Source organism: Triticum dicoccoides, chromosome 6A (genome assembly GCF_002162155.2).
Source record: "Triticum dicoccoides isolate Atlit2015 ecotype Zavitan chromosome 6A, WEW_v2.0, whole genome shotgun sequence".
In the NCBI taxonomy this organism is placed as follows: domain Eukaryota; kingdom Viridiplantae; phylum Streptophyta; class Magnoliopsida; order Poales; family Poaceae; genus Triticum; species Triticum dicoccoides.
In genome coordinates this window covers 616,234,767-616,246,948 of record NC_041390.1, presented here as the reverse complement: position 1 = coordinate 616,246,948, position 12,182 = coordinate 616,234,767, and positions in this window count along the sequence as shown.

The following is a 12,182-nucleotide window of genomic DNA, read 5'->3' as shown; positions in this document are numbered from 1 at the left end:
ATCTTTGGCGCACCAGGTAGGGGGCGTCGAGGTTGTGTGAACCAGATCCGGCGTTCTCGCGAGCTAGATCCTCATCATCTTCATCGACATGCCGCCGAAGAAGAAGGTTTCGGAGGCGGCTGCTCCGTCCGCGCCGAACCCACCATCGCTGGAGCAAACGGCTGATGGGGCAGGCGCCGGCGGAAGAACGCGCGTCGACGAGGGAGCTCACGGTGCTGCCAGGACCAAGGACAAGGCTGCGCTGCCTATCGGCGGTGTAGCCGGCTCCCACAACGACCGGGCGCACTCCAAGACCTCGGCGTCCGTACATGCACCGCGCCCATCTCAGGAGGCGCGGGACCGGCAGCATCATGGTACTCACGGTACCATGCGTTTGCTAGACCAAGATCGAGCTGGTGGATCTCGGAGCGCTCAGGACCACCATGCACGCCAACATGCTGGCGCGAGCGAGACGCGGTCGCCTGGACGGGATACTGCTCCTTCTAACGTGGTTAGAAGTCCGAGCATACCCCGCTCCTTGCACCGTTCGCCACCGCCACCCGCCACTGCAGCAGAAGCTTTGGCGCGAGCTCAACTGCTCCTAGACTACCCTCCAACGGCAGACAAGATCGACGACTGGAGGGCTACCATTCAGAGTCTCATCGGCTTCGCCAACGGCGACACTCAACGGCAGCCGAGCACGTCGCAGCCGCAGCCAGTCAGCCAGGCACGAACCGGTGGCGACAAGACCGGTGGGGGTGCAACCTCTGTGCACTCTCCGCCCCGAAGGCCAAGATCGCCGACTCGCCGGATCCACCTCGACAGCGACTCCACCGTGTCATCAGATCCGCGAGCTTGTCGCGATCAGCGCCAAGTTCTTCAAGAATGACAACAAGAGGACGCTCGTAGTCGCATCGAGCACCGAAGAGAAGCGCGGCGTCAATCAGACCAGCGCGCTGGGCCCTCTGTCAACATGCATGCGCCAGGGGAACCAGGCGACTTGCCGTACGCGGTAGGTTGCCCTGCGTTCACTCGTGAGCTGCGGCAAGTCTAGTGGCCCAGCACGAAGAATTTTAAGCCAGATGTACCAGAGAAGTACGACGGCAAGTCGCATCCGTCGGAGTTCCTCAGCATCTACACCATCGTGGTGCATGCTGCCGGGGGACGGGACGACAAGATCCTTGCCAACTACTTCCTGCTGGTGCTCAAACCCAACGTCAGGTCCTGGCTCATGCACTTGCCGGACAACTCCATATCCTCCTGGGTAGACCTGTGCCATCAGTTTGTCGGCGCCTTTACAGGCGGCCACAAACCTCATGGCCAAGAGAGTGACCTTCATCTACTCGCCCAGAAGGAAGGAGAGCCCCTGCGCAAGTATATTCAAAGATTCAGCCGTGTGCAGCACAACTTCCCAGATGTCCACCCTGCCGCGGTCATCAGCGCGTTCCATCAGAACGTGCGTAACCGCAGGATGCGCGAGAAGATGGCGATGTGCAAGATCAGAGACGTCAGTGAGCTGTATGCCCTGGCCGACAAGTGTGCACGTGCTGAAGAAGGGAGGAAACTCCCCGGAGAGAATATAGGAGCAGGAGGATCTGACAGTGAGGATGCAGCCCCGGCAAAGAAAAACCAGCGGCGGAACAGGAAGAAGAAAGGCAAAGATGTGCTAGTCGTTGAGCAGTCCGGCAACGAAGGTGGTGCCAAGAAAGCCAAAGTTGGTAGCTCCGGCAAGGAGATTGCCGCATGCGCCAACTGCCAGGCTGTGGCGGTCGCCGACAAGCAGGACGGCACCGACAAGCAGTACTGCAAGATTCACCGCACCAAGGGCCATGACCTCCAGAGCTGCAAGAAAGTCGAGCAGCTTGTTCAGCAGCAAAAGGCTGAATATGAGCAACGCGACAAGGAAAGGGCCCAAGGAGGTGCTGGAGAATCCGGCAAGAAGCGCGCCGGCCGGGGAGGACGCCGCGGCAAGGCCAAGTAGCGGCAAGGAGATAGACCTTCCCGCGGTCGCGACAACGATGAAGACGACGACGACGACGAAGACATGGATGATGTCGAGACCAGTGAGCAGGAGTTCCAGAAAGCCACAGAGGTCTTGTGCATTGACGGTGGTGCTTCTCTGCATACTTCGCACCGCCAGCTCAAGCAGTGGGTGCGGGAAGTCAATGCAGCAGAACCACCCGTCGAATCACGCAAGCTTCTGAAATGGTCCAGCAGGCCTATCATCTTTGATATTGAGGACCACCCTGATCGCACAACTGCGGTCGGGTGTTTGCCGATGTTGGTTTCACCAACTATCCGCAACCTCAAGGTCACCAAGATGTTAGTTGACGGCGGGGCCGGCATGAACCTGATCTCCTCCGCCGTACTCCAAAAACTCTAGATCCCTGACAGCGAGCTTGAAGAGACCGGCACATTCCAAGGAATCAATCTGGGAAGGAGCAAGCCGAAGGGAAAGGTCACGTTGCCAGTTACATTTGGCAGCGAGCTGAACTTCAGGACTGAGAGGGTCACTTTTGACGTTGCCGATATTCCATTACCTTACAATGGGATACTTGGCCGTCCAGCACTCGCCAAGTTCATGGCAGCCTCTCACTACGCATACAACACGCTGAAGATGCCAGGCCCGATAAGCGTCATCTCTGTCCCCGGTGACAAGAAGGATGCTCTTATCTGCGCAGACAAGATCTACCAGGAAGCAGCAGCCGCAGCAGATCGCGAGTCACTTGCCGCTGAAGCTCCCGGGGGGAAGAAGACCAAGTCCGGCAAGAGTTCTGATGCCCACTCCGGCAAGCGCACCTCTTCGGAGTGATGCGCTGCCGTCGAGGACGCACCATCGAGCTCCACCGGCAAGTGTAAGAAGACGATGGCAGCTCCGCCAGAGACGAAAAAGGTGTCCGCCAAGGAGGACGGCACTGGTGGTACCTTCACCATCAGTGCCACTCTCGACCATAAATAGGAAAGCGCGCTCATTGCTTTCCTGCGGGCGAATGTCGACGTGTTTGCGTGGCAACCATCTGACATCCCCGGTGTTCCCAGGAAAGTAATTGAGCACCATCTTGCCGTTTGTCCTCATGCGCGGCCCGTCAAGCAGAAGGTCAGGAAGCAAGCAGTGGAGCGCCAAGAATTCATCGCAGAAGAGATCAAGAAGTTGGAAGCAGCAGGCCTTGTCAGAGGAGTGCTCCATCCTACGTGGTTGGCCAATCCTGTAGTCGTGCACAAGGCGAATGGGAAATGGAGACTTTGTATTGATTTTACCGATGTTAACAAAGCTTGTCCCAAAGACCCATTTCCTTTGCCGCGCATTGACCAGATTGTTGACTCCACGGCCGGATGTGACTTGCTTTCATTTCTTGACGCATACTCAGGATATCATCAGATCTTCATGGCAGAAGAGGATGAGGAGAAGACCGCATTCATTACTCCATGTGGCACATACTGTTTCATACGGATGCCTTTCAGTTTAAAGAATGCTGGTTCAAGATTTCAAGGGTAGTCCATGTCACTCTGGAGCCACAAATGCACAGAAATGTGGAAGCCTACATGGATGACATAGTGGTCAAGAGCAAGGACAAGGCGACTCTGATCCAAGATTTAGACGAGACCTTTGCAAATCTACGCAAGATCAGCCTCAAGCTCAACCCAGAGAAGTGTGTGTTTGGAGTTCCCTCCGGCAAGCTTCTCGGGTTCTTCGTGTCTCAGTGGGGAATTGAAGCCAATCCCGACAAGATCAAGGCCATTGAGCAGATTGAAGCACCAAAGCGCGTCAAGGATGTACAAAGACTTGTCGGTTGTGTGGCTGCTCTCAGCAGGTTTATCTCTAGGTCTACTGAGCGCGCCCTACCATTTTTCAAATTATTAAAAAAGGCAGGTCCAATGAAATGGACTCCGGAAGCGGAGGCTGCGCTGCAAGACTTGAAGAGATACTTGTCCTCCCCTCCAATACTTGTCGCACCTAGGCCACAAGAGAAGTTGTTGCTGTATATAGCGGCAACCAATCAAGAGGTTAGTGCTGCGTTAGTAGCGGAGAGGGAGGCAGATGACGAGCCAGCAACCACGGCAAGCACATCCAGCGACAAGCAGGGGGCTTCCCTGACAAGCTCTGGTCCCGACAAGGATGGATCTCCGCAGATGCGCGAGGAAATACAGAAGAAGATGGTGCAGCGTCCAGTTTACTTTGTCAGTTCCCTTCTGCAGGGGGCTAGGTCAAGGTACTCTGGCATGCAGAAGTTGCTTTTCGGCCTTCTCATGGCCTCGAGAAAGCTGCGCCATTACTTCCAAGCACATGAGATCACAGTTGTCACTCGCTTTCCGTTGAAGAGGATACTACAGAATCCAGAAGCGACAGGCAGGATTGTTGAGTGGGCACTGGAAATGTCAAGCTTTGGCCTCAAGTTTGAGAGTACTTCAACTATCCAAAGCAGAGCATTGGCAGAATTCATAGCAGAATGGACGCCAACACCAGATGAAGAAATTCCAGAAATGAGCATCCCCGTCAAGGAAGCAAGCAAAGAGTGGCTGATGTACTTTGATGGTGCCTTTTCGCTGCAAGGCGCCGGCGCTCGTGTGCTGCTGGTCGCACCCACCGGAGAGCACCTCAAGTACGTAGTCCAGATGCACTTTCCCAAGGAGCAAGCAACAAACAATACTGCAGAGTATGAAGGCTTGCTTGCCGGTCTCAGGATCGCGGCAGACCTTGGGATCAAGAAGCTCATTGTCAGGGGTGACTCACAGCTTGTCGTCCGCCAAGTGAACAAGAACTATCAGAGTCCGTTGATGGAAGCTTACGTCGACGAGGTGAGAAAGCTAGAAGAGCACTTTGACGGCCTACAAATGGAGCATGTTCCAAGAGCTCAGAACGCCATTGCCGATGACCTGTCAAAGTGCGCCGCACTTAAATTACCTGTGGAACCAGGGATCTTTGTGCTCAAGCTGACTCAACCGTCCGTAACGCCATCAACTGGACAGAGCAAGAAGAGGAAGTTGATTTCTGGTGACTATTTGCCGGCAGAGATTCCCGAAGCCGCCGCCAAGAAGGTCCCCAAGATCAACGCCAAGAGCGCTGAGGAGCAGTCTGCTCCGGCAAGCCCTAGGGTTTGTTTCGTTGAAGCAGAAGCTCCCGACAAGTTTTGCTCCGACAAGCTTGCCGGGGAACGTCAAGCTCCGGCAGACCCGCAGGTTCTCGCCGTAGAAGTGGATGTTCCCGCAGCGGCAGATTTGCCTTTAGTCCTTGTTGTCGAGCCACAAGCTCCAGCATGGGCGCAGTAGATTGTCCGTTTCCTTCAGACAGGAGAACTTCCCGAAGAGTAAGAAGAAGCGGAAAGAGTAGCCCGACAGTCAAGTATGTACCAGTTTGTCGACAAGACACTGTACAGAAGAAGACTCAACGGTGTGAAATTGAAGTGTATTCACCAGGAAGACGGACAAAAGTTGTTGGCAGAGATACATGGAGGCATATGTGGCCACCACATTGGTGCAAGAGCACTTGTCGGCAAAGCATTCCGGCAAGGTTTCTTTTGGCCGACAGCCCTCCAGGATGCAACTGCACAAGTAACCAAGTGTGAAGCGTGCCAGTTCCATTCCAAGCAGATACACCAACCAGCTCAAGCTCTCCAGACGATCCCTTTATCCTGGCCATTTTCGGTCTGGGGGCTCGACATCCTCGGCCCCTTTCCCCGAGCAGTCGGGGGCTTTGAGTACTTTTACGTTGCAATCGACAAGTTCACAAAGTGGCCGGAAGTGGAACCAGTGAGGAAGGTGACAGCACAGTCAGTAGTCAAGTTCTTCAGGTCGATTGTTTGCCGCTTCGGGATCCCTAACAGGATAATCACCGACAACGGTACACAATTCACGAGCCGCACCTTCATGCAGTACGTCCAAGATCTTGGTGCCAAGGTCTGCTTCGCTTCTGTTACTCATCCGAGAAGCAACGGTCAAGCGGAGAGGGCAAATGCTGAAGTGCTGCACGGGCTCAAGACCAGAACTTTCGACAGGCTGCACAAGTGCGGAAGAAACTGGATCGAGGAGCTGCCGGTGGTTCTTTGGTCGATCAGGACGACGCCAAATCGAGCCACTGGACAGACACCTTTCGCTCTAGTCTATGGAGCAGAGGCAGTTATCCCCACGGAACTCGTATACGGGTCACCTCGAGTGCTCGCTTATGATGAGCTTGAGCAAGAGCAGCTGCGACAAGATGACGCGCTGCTCCTTGAGGAAGACCGTCTTCAGGCTGCTGTGCAAGCTGCTCGCTACCAGCAAGCAATGCGCCGCTACCATAGCCGCAAAGTTAATGCCAGAAGTCTCGAGGAAGGCGACCTTGTTCTTCGGCGTGTTCAGTCCGCCAAGAATTCCAACAAGTTGACGCCGAAGTGGGAAGGCCCTTACCGGGTGAAACAAGTCACTAGGCCTGGCGCTGTCTGCCTAGAGACCGAGGATGGCATTCCGGTGAGCAACTCCTGGAACATTGAGCATCTTCGTAAGTTTTACCCGTAAGGCACGGTTGCCGGAACCTGTTCCGGCAACCACCTTTTGTACAAGTCTTGCCGCTGTTGCATGTGATCCTTTGTACAAAGCCGGGCGCAGACCCCGTGCATAAGTAAAGCTCATGTGCTCCGCACATTTTGTCGATTTCATGCTTTCTATTTTCTGGCATATATGATCTGACACTTTGTGCAGCACCTACTCCACGGTAAGCAATAACAAGCCATAAGGCTCCGTATCTTTATTTTCTCTTCTTTCTTTTTTCTCAAGGAAAGAAGATTCCCTCGCCCACAAGTTTGCCGGGGGGGAAAGAAGAAGATAATGGTATGGACCAGGCGTCGTTCAAGAAAGTTTCGCCTTGCCGGGAAGCAAACAACAGAAAAGCTAAGTTGCCAAAGTTTGAGCAATCAGATTTTTTAAATTTTAAGTTATTTCCCTTGAACGACCGCACTTTGTATGGAAAACCTGTGCACGGAGGAACCAACTCGTAGCTAGTTGCGCCCTTACTTTGTTTCGAGTCCGCTCAACAACTTAAGTGAGCTGCAACTAGTTGCGACAAGGTTTCTTGTCGGTAGCAGCACCGCCAGCAGGCTGCTGACGTCCCGCACTCAGCGCTCGCGGCTCAGGTGCCTGCACCGACAAGTTCCCTAAAAGCGTAGGGCAAAAACATACAAAGGAAGGAATCAAGTAAAGGGAATAACATTGCAATCATTACCCAAAATAGCGTTATATTACAAAGATAGCTTGTCGCGGCTCTAATAGATTGTTTTCATAACATGGCAAACAGCGACAAGAGAGGAAGAAATGGGCGGCCTAATCTACGCGATCACCTTCGATCCTCTTGATCCCGCTCACCTTGTCCACAATGGGTGCGACAAGGGCCTTGAGCGCCTCCAGATCAGCATCCGGCGGCAGGGTCCTGAGGACGTTGGTGAGGTTGAGGCCCGGATTGCGGAAGGCCACCTTCATCAATACTTTCTGGAGAGCTCCCGCGCAAATCTTGCACGACTCATCGGCCAGCTGCCTTGGGATCTTCTCCCGGAGCCGCTGAAGGGCCGTCGCCACGCCCTTGAAGAACAGGACGAGCTTGGCGCTGGGCTGGAGGTTCTCGTCAGAGGGATACCCGAGATCCTCCATCCCCAGCTGCGCCAACTCCCTGTCAATGTCTGTGGCAGCATTCACAAGACTCTCCGTCCAATGCTCCACAGTCTCCCTGAAGGCGTTTTGGGTGGCAGCAACACTCTCTAGCAGCGCCTTGTCGGCCTTGATCTCCTCCTTCAAGGCCGCCTCCTGCTTCTTGGCGCTGTCCAGCGTCTTGGTCAAAGCGGTCAACTTTAACTCAAGACCCGTGTTGGAGTCCTTGGCGGCGCTGAGCTCTTTGCCCTTCTCGGCAAGATCGGCTTCTAGCTGCGCCACCTTCATCTCCAACTCCTTCTTGGCGGCCTCAGCGGCGGCGACGGCATCCTCTGCTTGCTTGAGGGCTCCGCCGAGTTTTTCCTCGCGCACGGCGAGCTCCTCCTCGTGGGCGTCAAGATTGACCTTCCGCTGCGCCAGCTCGCCCTCCTCCGTGGATAGCTTCACAGCGGCAAGCCGCTGTTGCTCTTCGACTTCGGCCTTCTCGAGGAAGAAGACCTTCTGCGCTTCGGCAAGCTGCTCCCGCTCCTCCGCCAGGGACCGGAGGGCTTCCCGGTGGAAACCCCCAGCTCTTCCACGCGCTTCTCGATATCTACTCCCGCCTTCGCGACAAGCGCCTCGCGGGATTCCAGCTTGGCTTGCCGCACGCGGTAGAGCGACAACAGCTTCCGAAGCAGCCGCTCCTCTTCAGGCTCGTTGCTGCTGCTGCTCGGCGCGTCGACCAGCGTCAGTCCCGCGGAGGCAAGCACTTCCCCGTCGAAGATTTCTCCCTCGACCGGCGCCCTGGAGCTTGACGCCCAGGGGAGGTTGATGAAGACGCCTTCGCCGGCCTTCAAGTATACGCCTGGCTGGGGCTCTTCGGAGCCTGGCGTTGCGGCAGCGGCGGACGGGTCGGCGGTCGGTGTAGCGCCTGGCGCTCCTGCGGCCTCAGGGCCGTCAGTACGATCACTAGACCCCTCGCCAGTTGCCGCGGCGGCAGCCTTGACGGCCTCTGCGCCGACGGGATCGTCAGCACCGGCCGCTTCTTCGGCGGCAACCTCGGTCTCCATCTTCTCCGCAGCGGATGGGTCTAACGGCCGGAAAAGGGGGAAGAGTCAAGCAAAAATCCAACGAAAAGAAGATCAAGAGAAGTAGAACCCAAGGGAGGTTTTGAAGCAGAAGGGTTACCTGTACCGGGTTCTGTTGCCGTGGTCTCCGCCGTCGGGGGGCCGCTAGTGCTGTCCCTTGCCGGAGAACCCTCCCTTGCCGGAGACTTCTCCTTTACCGGAAAGCCCTCCCTTGTCGGAGAGTTCTCCCTTGTCAGGGGATTCTCCCTTGGCTCCTGGTGGGGCTGCTCTGCTCCTACACAAATCAGCAATCAAATGTCAGCAAAGACAGAGTATCCACGCGCACCTCACAAGCGGAGAGCAAATCATATACTTACGCTGGGGGCTGCTCTGGAGAAGGGTTGTCGGGTCCGGCAAGGTTGTCTCGGGCGCGCCCCCTGCCGTCGCGGTGGGTTCATCCTCGATGACGATCACTGGGACCTTGGCCCTCTTTGCTGCTCTCTGGGCCAGAGTCCTAAAGAGGAACAAGTTCAGAGAAAAGCAAGTGAGAAACAAGACAAACAGCAAGGATTGAAGAAATGCAAGTACAGCAAGAGAAGCTTACTCTTCTTCTTCTTCCTCGTCGGAGCTGAACGTGGAGAAGTCGAAGTCCGGCGCGCGCCCGGCGCGAGGAGGCGGAGGAGAAGCTTCCCTTGGCCGCTTGGCGGGAGCAGTGGCGGTGGTCTGAGATGACCCCGCTCCGGCTGCCGGCGCGGCGTGAGCAGCGGCAGGAACTAAAGCGATGGTCCGGCTAGACTCCGCTCCAGTTGCCATCGCAGCATGAGGAGCTCCCGCGGCAATGGTGTTTGCCGCGGTGGAGCGTGTCACGCGGTGTGGCGACTGTTGACCCGCTTGCCGCTCCGCCACGTCACCGGCCTTGCGGAGACGCCTTCTTAGTGGGGATGGAGGCTCTGCTTGCGGCGAGCTGCCCGAAGATGAGGAGGAAGAGGAGTTGATTTCCAACGAGCCGCTCGTGTCCTTGGCGGGCTCGCTCGGCTCGGCGTCACGCCCGGCAAGCTCCTTCTTGCCGGCGGGCTCCCCTCGCTCGGCACGGCTTGCCGCTTCTGCTGCATCTGCCTCCTCCACGGTGAATCCAAACTCGCCCGCGGCTGCGGCTGCCGCCGCCTCTTCCAGCCTAGTGGCGATGAGTGCCATCTCAGCATCCGTGGTGTCGCGGGTGAGGCTGTCCTTCTCGTCGGAGCGGATCGGCACTTCCACCAAGTCATCGAAGAACTGCTGCACGATGTCGTCTGCAGGCTCCTGCCAAGTTGGCACAATTCCATGAGAGTCGCACAGCGGCATCATTGCACGGATGCGGTCGAGCCTGGAATTGTTGCACAACGGAACGACGCCCCCCGGCAACCTGAGCACTTCGGGATGTTGGGGGTCGTACTTGAAGAGCTCCTGAAGCATCGCGTTGAGCTCCAGAACTGTGAAGTTGAAGTTGAGGCCCGGCCGCAGCCTCATGATGTCTGCCGCATTCTTGAACTCCCAAGTGGGCCTCCCCCGTTCCTGCAGGGGGGCGATGCGGCGGCGAAGAAAGTCTGCGCCAACAGCACCTACAGTAAGCCCGGCAAGCCTGAGGTGCAAGATCCGGGTGACAGCAATCTTCAGCCTGTTGTCTTCCGGGGCCACGTCACTCCAATCGCTGCCGCGTGCTACTGGGGTTTGGCGCCGGGTGGTGAATGGCTGCGGGTTCTCCTCGTCAATCCAGCACCAGTCTGCTCTCCACTCCTCCCACTTGCCGCGGAATTCTCCCTCCAGATACGTTTCCTTCTTGCCAGCCCTTGAGATCCAGGCGATTCCGCCGGATAGAGGCTCTCCTCTCTCTACTCGGGGTATGAAGAAGTGGCGAAAGAGGGCTACGTTGGGATGGACTCCGACAAAGTTTTCGCAGAGATGTGCGAAAACTGCCATGGTCAGAACGGCATTGGGGGTGAAGTCAAGGAGGTGGAATTCGTAGGTATTCATGATGTCGCAGAAGAATTCAGAGAAAGGCGGGCAGAGCCCGCAGTAGAAGAACAAAGCAAAGAAGGGGTATCCGTTTGGGGCCTTCTTCCAAGCGGCGGCGGGGAGTACCTTCGTGCGCGGATGCGCTCGTGTCTCCGTCGACCAGAAGAGGTAGTAGTTCTCCCTCAGCTCCTTCGCGGCAAGCTTGGGGGGGAAGACGGCCCGGTCCTTCCGCAGCGCCGCGAGCCGCTGCGCCTCGGTCGACTTCACGACCTTCCCCTTGTCGGCTTTTGGAGCCATAGCGGAAGTGGTGGAGGGGGTCGACGGCGTTCGTGGTGCTGGTGGTGATGGGGGGCGGAGCGCTGCTCTCTTTCGGCTTTGAGAAGATGGGGGAGCGGCGGAGATTTCTGAGATTGGAAGCAGCAACGGGCGAATGGGCGAACTGCCCCTGTTTCCCCTGCTTAGAAAGAGGGAGGGGGCGGACGTTCCGCATTTCCGAATAAAGTAACCACCCACGATCTCTCCCACGACGCCGCATTCAACGCGTGCCGTTCGGGGAGGGCGCGGTGGATACGGAGAGAGATACGGCATAACCTAGGCCGCGCGTGCCCGTGCCCGTGCCCTGTTTTGGGCCTGGCCCAACAACGCTCGGCACCGTGTATGGCCCAGGCCCGGGGGCTCCTGTCGGTGTACTAGGGTAGGGGTACCCTAGTATCCCGAACTTGTGCACGGGCAGTCGCAGTGTCCCGCGGCAAGGCTTGCCGGGTGACCGCCAAGGTCCTCTGTGGTTCCTTTGGAGCCATTCAAGAACAAAGTATCCAAGTCAAGACCCCGGCAAGAGGATCTTGCCGGGAAGGCCAACCAAGGCACCTCAAGACCCCGGCAAGAGGAGCTTGCCGGGAAGGCCAACCAAGGCACCTCAAGACCCCGGCAAGAGGAGCTTGCCGGGAAGGCCACCCAAGGCATCTCAAGGAACTTGCCGCGATGCGTCGTACGTCCCGGCAAGGCCCGGTGAAAGACAACTCCCGGGTGCGACAAGACAACAACCGCGGCAAGGCGCTTGCCGCGGCAAGCCACCTCTCTGGGCCCGCGCTCCAGCACATCCACCAACATGTCGCTCTGGGGCCCTTCCAGGCGTACGTGGCGGGAGGCTGTGCAGCCAGCGGCGCGCGGTGGCAAGCGGCGCTGACAAGTTGACCATCGTGGCGAGCGGTGGCATCCCTGACGGTCCCTTTTGCACTGTTTAGGCGACGCAGACGGGCATTTAAGGCCCTTGTCCCCTGCCGTCAGGGTTAGGTATGATACATTGTAGCATGTAGCTGTACCTACCGCAGCACCTTTCCATTTTTACCCTTGTCTACGTTGCCACCTGTCGGTAACCCCTTGAGCATATAAAAGGAGGCCCATGCGCAACGTGGAGGGAGGGAGCCAGCTCAGAGAACACTCACGCTCGGTCTTGTTAGCTGCTGGTGTGTACTGTAGCACTCCGCGCTCCCGAGCAAGAACTTAATACAAACCACAAAGCAGGAGTAGGGTTTTACGCATCCGTGCGGC